The 12124-nt window shown below is 45.7% G+C and overlaps 1 protein-coding gene across 1 annotated transcript in view; it reads left to right on the top strand.

Moving 5' to 3' along the window:
* gtpbp2b (GTP binding protein 2b) overlaps positions 1–12124 on the top strand; it is a 74435-nt gene that overhangs the window by 947 nt on the left and 61364 nt on the right. The window lies entirely within an intron of this gene.

Genomic DNA, 12124 nt, shown 5'->3' with positions numbered 1-12124 from the left:
GCAGAGTGGAGAGCCAAGTCCTAGGTTTTGGAGCTTTGATATGACCTTTCTATTACCTCTGAATTGCCCTATCCTATAGGAATGGTACCAGTGTCCTCCACCATGAAAACTGATTTAGCATCTCGCCCATTTCTGTGATCCCCACTATTAACTCATCAGTTTAATCTTCCAGGGACCAATATTCACTTTAGCCACTCGCCTCCCTTTTATGTACTTATAGAAGCTCTATCCTTTTTGATATTTTGCGCTAGTTTTCTTTTGTGATTTACCGTCGTTCTTTCGTAACCTTTATTTATGTTTGAAAGTTTCCCAATCTTCCTGTCTGCCCCTGCACTTTGCAATATGATATAACGTAGTTTTTATCTTTATAATGTCCTTGACCTCCTTGTTTAGCCATGGATGTTTTTTCCCCACTTCCCATCTTTCTTCCTCACTGGGATATATTTTAGTTGTGAGGAATTGAAAATGAAAATTGCTTATTGTCACGAGTAGGCTTCAAATGAAGTTACTGTGAAAAGCCCCTAGTCGCCACAATCCGGCGCCTGTTCGGGGAGGCTGGTACGGGAATCGAACCGTGCTGCTGGCCTGCTTTCAAAGCCAGCAATTTAGCCTTGTGCTAAACAGCCCCTGTTTAGAGAAGGAAGAGAAGGAAGGAATGAGAGAAGGAAGTTTAAAAAAAACACCATCTGCTTTAACAAGACACAACTCCAGCTCAATGTGCTCAGTGTTGTCTATCTTTAGGAGATTTAGAATGCAGTGTATACTTTTGCAATGTTCTCTCTGCATCATTACCCCGGATTGCTCGAGAAACCACTTCCTTCTGCCATTTACCAGTCAGAACACCAGGTCTGAGCTCAGAATACCCAACAAAAACTGACTGGAGCAGAGAGGTTTCATTAATTCATTACTTAGTCAACAAATTAATGTTTTGATGCAAGTTACATTGCAACTCAAGTCTTTGGCCTGCAAAAACATTGGTTGAATAAAACACCATTATTATTTTGTTTCAATACCAGCAATGAAGTATCTGTGGTAACATTGTCACAGTGTCACTAATCCATCAGCTTTGGGATCAAACTTAACTCCATGAAAAGCTCACTATGAAACATTCCAGCCAGATATTAAACCAAGGGTGACAGGCAGATAGGGATCGACATGTCAAATGAGAAGAATGGTTTCCTGCTGCCCCTCTCAATGTATCGAAGCTCTTGTGGGGGTATTTACTCATTCCTATAGGTCCCTCACATGACTATTGAGGGCGGGGGGTGGGGGAGAAGAGAAATGTAGTCATAAATGGGGGAATAGACACTGTTCTTGTGACCAGGATCAAGAACCCCGAAGGTTGTGTTGCCTGCCTGGTGCCAGGGCTCAGAATATCTCATCTGGGTTGCAGAGGAACTTAATAATTATAATTGTTTATTGTCACAAGTAGGCTTCAATGAAGTTACTGTGAAAAGCCCCTAGTCGCTACATTCCAGCACCTGTTCGGGGAGGCCGATATGGGAATTGAACCCGCGCTGCTGGCCTTGTTCTGCATTACAAGCCAGCTGTTTAGCCCACCTGTGCTAAACCAGCCCACAACTTGGGAGTGGGAGGGTAAAGATCCAGTTGTTGTGGTCCACGTTGGTACCAATGACATAGGTACAACAAGAAGTGGAGGCAGTGGCATAGTGATATTGTCACTGGACTAATAATCCAGAGACCCAGGGTGATGCTCTGGGTACCTGTATTCGAATCCCATTAATTGGCACAGGGTCAATAAAATAGGGAGGTAAATGTGTGGCTCAAAGGTTGGTGTGGGCAAATTCATGGAATATTGGCACCAGTACTGGGGAAGAGGGGAACTGGGCGGCATGGACAAGTTGAGCCAAAGGGCCTGTTTTACGACTATGTATGAGGTAGACAATGCTGGCCGAGTCGTCTGAGTATGTACCGTGTACCTGGTGGGTGATGTTCTCATGTGTGATGGTAGTATCCATGTCGATGATCGCACACTCCACGCACACTGTTTGTTGCTGTAAAGATTTGTTCATCTGTTAAGGCTCCCCTTTTTTTTTGACAAATTTAGAGTACCAAGTTCTTTTGTCCAATTAAGGAACAATTTAGCGTGGCCAATCCATCTACCCAGCACATCTTTGGGTTGTGGGGTGAGACCCACGCAGACATGGGGAGAATGTGCAAACTCCATACAGGCAGTCAGAGTAGGAATGTCAGGATAGATAGGATGAATGCGTGGCTCGAGAGATGGTGCAAGAGGGAGGGAATCAAATTCCTGGGGCATTGGGACCGGTTCTGGGGGAGGTGGGACCAGTACAAACCGGACGGTCTGCACCTGGGCAGGACTGGAACTGAAGTCCTAGGGGGGGTGTTTTCTAGAGCTGTTGGGGAGGGTTTAAACTAATGTGGCAGGGGGATGGGAACCGATGCAGGAAGTTGGAAGGTAGTAAAACAGAGACAGAAGCAAAAGGAAGTAAGGGGAAAAGTGCACGGCAGAGAAGACATAGTCAAAAATCTAAAAGGGCGACAGTACAAGGTACAGTGACTGAGGGGAGCTCAGTGAATAGGCCCAGTAATAACAAAAGGAATAAAACTGGAGATGTTAAGATTCAAAACAGAGGTAAAAAAACCAACATAAGTGTACTTTACCTGAATGCTCGTAGTATTCGGAATAAAGTAAATGAGTTGATGGCACAAATCATCGTAAATGACTATGATTTAGTGGCCGTTACTGAAACATGGTTAAAGGATGGTCACGACTGGGAGTTAAATATCCGAGGGTATCAAACTATTCGGAAGGACAGAGTGGATGGTAAGGGAGGTGGTGTTGCTCTGTTATTTAAGGATGACATCCGGGCAATAGTAAGGGATGACATCGGTGCTATGGAGGATAAGGTTGAATCCATTTGGGTGGAAATCAGGAATAGTAAGGCGAAAAAGTCACTGATAGGAGTAGTCTATCGGCCACCAAATAGTAACGATATGGTGGGGCAGGCAATAAACAAAGAAATAACTGATGCATGTAGAAATGGTACAGCAGTTATCATGGGGGATTTTAATCTACATGTCGATTGGTTTAACCAGGTCGGTCAAGGCAACCTTGAGGAGGAGTTTATAGAATGTATCCGCGATAGTTTCCTAGAACAGTATGTAATGGAACCTACGAGGGAACAAGCGGTCCTAGATCTTGTCCTGTGTAATGAGACAGGATTGATTCATGATCTCATAGTTAGGGATCCTCTCGGAAGGAGCGATCACAATATGGTGGAATTTAAAATACAGATGGAGGGTGAGAAAGTAAAATCAAATACTAGTGTTTTGTGTTTAAACAAAGGAGATTACAAGGGGATGAGAGAAGAACTAGCTAAGGTAGACTGGGAGCTAAGACTTTATGGTGGAACAGTTGAGGAACAGTGGAGAACCTTCCAAGCGATTTTTCACAGTGCTCAGCAAAGGTTTATACCAACAAAAAGGAGGGACGGAAGAAAGAGGGAAAATCGACCGTGGATATCTAAGGAAATAAGGGAGAGTGTCAAATTGAAGGAAAAAGCATATAAAGTGGCAAAGATTGCTGGGAGATTAGAGGACTGGGAAATCTTTAGGGGGCAACAGAAAGCTACTAAAAAAGCTATAAAGAAGAGTAAGATAGAGTATGAGAGTAAACTTGCTCAGAATATAAAAACAGACAGTAAAAGTTTTTACAAATATATAAGACAAAAAAGAGTGGCTAAGGTAAATATTGGTCCTTTAGAGGATGAGAAGGGAGTTTTAATAATGGGAAATGAGGAAATGGCTGAGGAACTGAACAGGTTTTTTGGGTCGGTCTTCACAGTGGAAGACACAAATAACATGCCAGCGACTGATAGAAATGAGGCTATGACAGGTGAGGACCTTGAGAGGATTGTTATCACTTAAGGAGGGAGTGATGGGCAAGCTAATGGGGCTAAAGGTAGACAAGTCTCCTGGCCCTGATGGAATGCATCGCAGAGTGCTAAAAGAGATGGCTAGGGAAATTGCAGATGCACTAGTGATAATTTACCGAAATTCACTAGACTCTGGGGTGGTCCCGGTGGATTGGAAATTAGCAAACGTGACGCCACTGTTTAAAAAAGGAGGTAGGCAGAAAGCAGGAAATTATAGGCCAGTGAGCTTAACTTCGGTAGTAGGGAAGATGCTGGAATCTATCATCAAGGAAGAAATTGCGAGGCATCTGAATAGAAATTGTCCTATTGGGCAGACGCAGCATGGGTTCGTAAAGGGCAGGTCATGCCTAACTAATTTAGTGGAATTTTTTGAGGACATTACCAGTGCAGTAGATAACGGGGAGCCGATGGATGTGGTATATCTGGATTTCCAGAAAGCCTTTGACAAGGTGCCACACAAAAGGCTGCTGCATAAGATAAAGATGCATGGCATTAAGGGTAAAGTAGTAGCATGGATAGAGGATTGGTTAATTAATAGAAAGCAAAGAGTTGGGATAAATGGGTGTTTCTCTGGTTGGCAATCAGTAGCTAGTGGTGTCCCTCAGGGATCCGTGTTGGGCCCACAATTGTTCACGATTTACATAGATGATTTGGCGTTGGGGACCAAGGGCAATGTGTCCAAGTTTGCAGATGACACTAAGATGAGTGGTAAAGCGAAAAGTGCAGAGGATACTGGAAGTCTGCAGAGGGATTTGGATAGGTTAAGTGAATGGGCTAGGGTCTGGCAGATGGAATACAATGTTGACAAATGTGAGGTTATCCATTTTGGTAGGAATAACAGCAAACGGGATTATTATTTAAACAATAAAATATTAAAGCATGCTGCTGTTCAGAGAGACTTGGGTGTGCTAGTGCATGAGTCACAGAAGGTTGGTTTACAAGTGCAACAGGTGATTAAGAAGGCAAATGGAATTTTGTCCTTCATTGCTAGAGGGATGGAGTTTAAGACTAGGGAGGTTATGTTGCAATTGTATAAGGTGTTAGTGCGGCCACACCTGGAGTATTGTGTTCAGTTTTGGTCTCCTTACTTGAGAAAGGACGTACTGGCGCTGGAGGGTGTGCAGAGAGATTCACTAGGTTAATCCCAGAGCTGAAGGGGTTGGATTATGAGGAGAGGTTGAGTAGACTGGGACTGTACTCGTTGGAATTTAGAAGGATGAGGGGGGATCTTATAGAAACATTTAAAATTATGAAGGGAATAGATAGGATAGATGCGGGCAGGTTGTTTCCACTGGCGGGTGACAGCAGAACTAGGGGACATAGCCTCAAAATAAGGGGAAGTAGATTTAGGACTGAGTTTAGGAGGAACTCCTTCACCCAAAGGGTTGTGAATCTATGGAATTCCTTGCCCAGTGAAGCAGTTGAGGCTCCTTCATTACATGTTTTTAAGGTAATTTTGAAGAATAAAGGGATTAAGGGTTATGGTGTTCGGGCGGGAAAGTGGAGCTGAGTCCACAAAAGATCAGCCATGATCTAATTGAATGGCGGAGCAGGCTCGAGGGGCCAGATGGTCTACTCCTGCTCCTAGTTCTTATGTTCTTATGACCCGGGGCCGGGATTGAACCCGGATCCTCAGCGCTGTGAGGCAGCAATGCTAACCACTGCGTCATCATGCTGCCCAAAGACTCGCATTCCAACCATTCTTCACATTCCAATCTGTAGTTATCTTACACTTGTGTCCCTCCTGTATTTGCTGTGATTGTGAATCTGCCTCCACTTCACCTGATGGAGCAGTGCTCCGAAAGCTTGTGATTTCAAATAAACCTGTTGGACTTTAACCTGGTGTTGTGAGACTCTTGCTGTGCCAACCCCAGTCCAGCGCCGGCATCTCCACATCATGGTTGACCTACAGGTATAGCATTGGTAGAGGAGCAATCTCCGTGCTAACTCCAGTACACAACTCTGCATTTATATCCTTATTTCTTGTCGGTGTAGTGTTACTGGCTGAACTGCTGACATTCAACACTGATCCTCAGTGTGATTTAGTTGAGATTCATTGTACTGCTTTAAGCCTCTTCCTCCTACAGTTTACATGTTTTTACTACTTATTCACTTTGTCTCATTTTCCCACCTATACTCTCCAACTTTGGAGTGCACATAAAGACTTTATGCTAAACCTTTTATCCTGATACCATGACCTATCAAACGTATTTTGTTTTTGTTCCTCTGCCCTATTAATGTTTGATGTTATCACTAGGTTAGAAGTATTTTCTTGAGTCCAAGGAGCTAGCTGCCTTATCAGAGCTCAGTCACGGCAGCACAGTTACATTTAGGAGCTGTTTGCTTTGGGTGATACAGCAGCCAGGTTATTAAAGCAGAATGGTGAGAGGGCGGAGATTTGGGCCAATGTCCTGGCTTCCTCCTCTGAATAGTAAACGGAGGAGTGGGGCCAATTAGGGAGTAAAATTGAGATTTTAAATGTGGAGGTGAGGGGTCATTGCTGAGGTATTAAATTTATACTTTTTACCTGTCTTTATCAAGGAAGAAGATGCTGCCTAGGCCACGGTGGAAGCTTCTAGAAATGATAATTAGGGACAAAATGAATAGTGTCATCGGCGGTTTAAGTAAGGAACGCCAGTAGAGATTTGTAGGGTGGCAAGATGGCACAGTGGTTAGCACTGTGGCTTCACAGCTCCAGGATCCCAGGTTTAATTCCCGCTTTGTTCACTCAGTGTGGAGTCTACACGTTCTCCCCGTATTTGCATGGGCTGGGGCAGCACGGTGGCACAGTGGTTAGCATTTCTGCCTACGGCGCTGAGGGCCGGGTTCGAACCTGGCCCTGGGTCACTGTCTGTGTCGAGTTTGCACTTTCTCCCCGTGTCTGCGTGGGTTTCGCCCCCACAACCCAAAGATGTGCAGGTTAGGTGGATTGGCCACGCTAAATTGCCCCTTAATTGGAAAAAATAATTAGGTACTCTAAATGTTTTTTTAAAAAGTATTTGCATGGATTTCCTCTGGGTGCTCCGGTTTCCTCCCACAAGGGCAGCAGGGTAGCATGGTGGTTAGCATAAATGCTTCACAGCTCCAGGGTCCCAGGTTCGATTCCCGGCTGGGTCACTGTCTGTGTGGAGTCTGCACGTCCTCCCCCTGTGTGCGTGGGTTTCCTCCGGGTGCTCCGGTTTCCTCCCACAGTCCAAAGATGTGCGGGTTAGGTGGATTGGCCATGCTAAATTGCCCGTAGTGTTAAAAGTAGGGTTAAGGGGGAGGTTGTTCAGTTACCGGTATAGGGTGGATACGTGGGTTTGAGTAGGGTGATCATGGCTCGGCACAACATTGAGGGCCGAAGGGCCTGTTCTGTGCTGTACTGTTCTATGTTCTATGTTCTATAAGTCCCGAAAGACGTGCTGTTAGGTGAATTGGACATTCTGAATTCTCCCTCTGTGACCTGAACAGGTGCCGGAGTGTGGCGACTAGGGGATTTTCACAGTAACTTCATTGCCGTGTTAATGTCAGCCTACTTGTGACACTAATAAAGATTATTATTAAGGGTAAGCCAAGTTGGAGTTTAGAAAAATAAGAGGTGACCTTATTAAAACATAACGGATCCTGAGGGGGTTTGACAGGGTAGATCCTGACAGAATGTTTCCCCTTGTGAAAATGAAATGACAATCGCTCATTGTCACAAATAGGCTTCAAATGAAGTTACTGTGAAAAGCCCCTAATCGCCACATTCCGACGCCTGTTCGGGGAGGCTGGTACGGGATACGGGAGCCTTGTTGGGAGCACCTGGACACAGCTGAAAAGGAAGAGGTGTCTCATTGAAGACAGAATGAGAATTTCGTTCTCTGAGGGTTATGAGTCTTAGAGCCTCTATTCCCCAGAGAGCTGTGGAGACAATTTAACTTGGCCCTCCACCTAACCTGCACATCTTTGGGTTGTGGGGGTGAGACCCACACAGACACGGGGACAATGTGCAAACTCCACACAGACAGTGACCGAGGGCCAGGATTCGAACCTGGGTTCTCAGCGCCGCAGCTGATATATATTAATGACCTGGACCTTGGTGTACAGGGCACAACCTCACAATAGAAGCAGAGGGCACAGATTAAAGTTTATTGGCAAAAGAAGCAATCGAGGTGAAAGGTAAAACTTGCAGAAAATGCTTAGGATCTGGAATCTGTCAGAGAGTGTGGAGGCAGGTTCAAGACCTGCCAGGGGCTGGTTTAGCACACCGGGCTAAATCGCTGGCTTTTAAAGCAGACCAAGGCAGGCCAGCAGCACGGTTCGATTCCCGTACCAGCCTCCCCGAACAGGCACCGGAATGTGGCGACTAGGGGCTTTTCACAGTAACTTCATTGAAGCCTACTCGTGACAATAAGCGATTTTCATTTAATTTCAAGACTTGGTTTGCTTGAAGACTTGAAACATGATAACATGCAAGGCCAAGTGCTGGTATTAGCATGCTTCATGGCCGGGGCAGACGCACTTGGCCGAAGGGCCTCCTTTTGTGTTGTAGAACTCTAACTATTAGAAGGGAATTGGATTATTATCTGAAAAGGAGGTATTTACAGGGTTGCGGGGAAAGGCAAGGTAATGGCCTCATCCAGAGACCAAACTCCTCCTGTGCTGTAACCATTCTATGATTCTATCAAAAACAAATAAAGTGCTGGAAATACTCAGCAGATCTGGCAGCATGTGTATGTGTGGAGAGAGAAAGAGTTAATGTTTTGAGTTGAATGTGTTCTCTGAAGCAATGGTGCTGCCTGTGGGGTCACTGGGGACGGCTGTGCAGAAACCCTGGTTGGAGATCCCCAGTTTCCAGTGTCACGGGGTTATTTGTATGCACCCTGTGCTCTGGTGCTGTTGTCTTAGGAACACTGCACATTGCATTTGTCAGCCTCGCACACACAGGTTGCTGTCAATCCAGCCTTGATCCACACACTGCCAGTCTGACCTGATGCTGCAGTGAACCAGCGTGATTCCTGAAGAGATAGCCTTGTGCTGAATCATTCTGGGTTTTGGCACATTACCTCTGCTGTTTAGTGTTGACACACACACCATGGATACATGGGTCTAGAACTGGTTTCTGAAGTTTCTGCTCCAGTCACCTTGAAACCTGAATAATGATTGTTTAGCTCAGTCGCAAATGCAGCATACAAACTAGACATGGGGACAGCAGGAGGCCATTCAGCCCTTTTCAGCCTGCTGTGCCATTCGGTATGATCATGGCTGATTGGATATATCTCTTTCACCCACTATCCCCATAACCCTGGCTGCAGTGAAGGACAGGAGGCTAAACCTTCGAGTTTTAAAAATATTTTTATTCGAGGCATTTTCATTCCCTCTGCCCCCATATCTCTTTTTAAAATTTTGAGTACCCAATTTCTTCCCCCCCCCCCCCCCCCAATTAAGGGGCAATTTAGCGTGGCCAATCCACCTAACCTGCACATCTTTTTGGTTCTGGGGATGAAACCCAAACAGACAGGGGAGAATGTGCAAACTCCACACGGACAGTGCCTGCCCCGCTTTCTAACTATCATAACAAAAGAACACCCCCCCACCTCCCGCTGACAAACTCCGCCAAGCCGTTTCCCCACACCGTCGTTTCAGGAAGCTCAGGGTCCCACCACCCAAACAATATCCGTCTCCGGACTATCCGGGAGGCAAAGGCCAACATGTCATCCTCTCTCCTGGTTCATCCGAAACTCCAAATATTGTTACCCATGGGCTCGGAGCCACCTTCACTCCCCCCACAACCTTTAACATAGTTCCTGCAAAGGCCTCCCAAAACTCCTCCCAACTTCGGGAATGCCCAAAACATGTGGACGTGATTCCCCTTGTGCATCGCTCACCACCGATCCTCTACTCCTGGAAAGAACCAACTCATCCTAGACACTGTCGTCTGCGCCCCATACACCACTTTGAACTGGATGGCACACGAGGAGGATGAGTTAACCCTCCGCAGAGCCTCACTCCATAGCCCAGCTTCGAAAATGCCCTGCCCGCTCCCCTACTCCTCTTCCCTTTTCCCTTTCATTGCCTCCACCAAAAACCTGTCTCCATTAACCCTCCATATCTAAGAAGGCACTGTACATCAACACGGTGCAGTGCGGCATAGTATATCCAGCTAAGTTGAGGGTGACCTACAAATCCAAGGACTTTTATTTTGGGGCGGCGGAGGGGCTTGCGAAGGCAGAATTGAGAAATGGGACTGAGAGCGGGTCGTGTACCGATGTAGCCTCATCTAATTTTATTTTTTCACTGCGTGTTGGTGTATGTACCAAATGAGTCGACGCTGTATATTTGGACAAGGGAAGAGTTGGGACTTTCATTTGCAATGATGGTTCTTTGGGGCTTGGGTATGTAGGCTGGGGTTGTGTGCTAAAGGGGATTGCTTGGTTTTCCTGGGACTGGACAAGGGGGAAGGAGACCCGGGCGGGGGCCTCCCCGTTGGCTGGTTTAAGCCGCCCAATGAACGGGAGTGAGGTGGGGGGAGGGGCTGCGGCCATCAGAGCCTGGTAGAACAGGTTTCGGTGAGTCTAGCTGGGGTGAAAATCTGGGGGAAGGAACCGAGGTTAGGGGAGGAGTTTACAAGAGGAAGTAGAGAGGAGGAGACTGGGTTGGGGGGTGTCTGGACTATATATGTCAACGGTGACCAGGGGCGATTCCTGATTCCTTTTTCTTTTTTCCTCCTTGGGAGATTTAGATTTATTTGATGCTTATATTGTCATGCGGGCCGTTGTTTGGAGGTTGGTGGGAGAATGGGATCGTTGTTGTTAATAAGGGGATTGACATTGTATTCGTTACAGTTTACTGTTTCTGGGTGGGGTGTAAATTCTGAAGAAAATGTGAAAATGGAGAATAAAAGTATTTTTTAAATAATAAAACCCTCCATATCTGTCGGAGATCCTTCCCTCCCCTCTCTGGCCTCAGACAAAATCTGACCAGCAGACCCTTTTTGTATCTCTGGATATCTCTTCCATATTAATAATAATAATCGCTTATTGTCACAAGTAGGCTTCAATGAAGTTACTGTGAAAAGCCCCTAGTCGCCACATGCCGGTGCCTGTTCGGGGAGACCGGGATCCAAATTGAACCCGCGCTGCTGGCCTTGTTCTGCATTACAAGACAGCTGTTTAGCCCACCTGCCCCTGTAATAATTACAAAATATTTACAGCCTATTACAAAATGATCCATCTTCAGTTCTTCACACAGTCCTGTTGTTTGCTTGCTGGCAGCTACAAGATAGATGAACCCCCCCCCCCCAATGATTCCCCATCCAAAGCACAGGCATACATGGCGCGTGACGCCAGTGTGTGAGCCGGGCCCGTGACCATCTCTCTGCCCCCTCCTCTGGCAGGAACACTGTCGTTTGTATGTTAACGGCCACTCGCGGCGAGCAATCTTTTGTTTTATTTTGAAACTTATCTCCAATACCTGATTTTTTAAAAAAGCAAATTACTGCGGATGCTGGAATCTGAAACGAAAGGGAAAATGCTGGAATATCTCAGCAAGTCTGGCAGCTTCTGTAGGGAGAGAAAAGAGCTAACGTTTCGAGTCTGATGACTCTTTGTCAAAGCTAACAGACAGAGAGAGTGGGAAATATTTATACTGTGGAGTGAGAATGAAAGATTATTTTTTTTTTTACAAATTTCTGATGTTTTACCGAAAATTAAAGCCATTTGAGTTGAACCCGTGCATCCTGGTGCTGGTTTAGCTCACTCGGCTAAATTGCTGGTTTTTAAAGCAGGCAAGCAGCACGGTTCGATTCCCGTACCAGCCTCCTCGGACAGGCACCGGAATGTGGCGACTAGGGGCTTTTCACAGTAACTTCATTGAAGCCTACTCGTGACAATAAGCGATTTTCATTCTTTCTTCCTTTCCTTACGTTTACACACACTTTGTTTTAAATATATTCCCATTTCTTTAGAAATTTAAACAAGAATAGAAAAAAAGTACAATTTTTACTTTACTAACAATGACTTTGGACAAGGTGAAGTAATTTGTCAAATGCGCACAATGTCACAATATTTCTTCCTGATTACACTGCGTTGCACTATCTAAACATCCAAGTTTCCGCCTCCATTCTCACCAAAAGCACTTACTTCCTCGTTTCCAGAGAGTGGTGACACAAAGATTTCTTCCAGTGTTGACATGTGTTGCTGTATTGGCTGGACTCATTTAGAGTCATAGAGCGTCACAGC

Source organism: Scyliorhinus canicula, chromosome 6, assembly GCF_902713615.1.
Source record: "Scyliorhinus canicula chromosome 6, sScyCan1.1, whole genome shotgun sequence".
NCBI lineage: Eukaryota > Metazoa > Chordata > Chondrichthyes > Carcharhiniformes > Scyliorhinidae > Scyliorhinus > Scyliorhinus canicula.
Note: the sequence above shows the minus strand (reverse complement) of the source record. Positions and strands in the feature narration are given on the sequence as shown.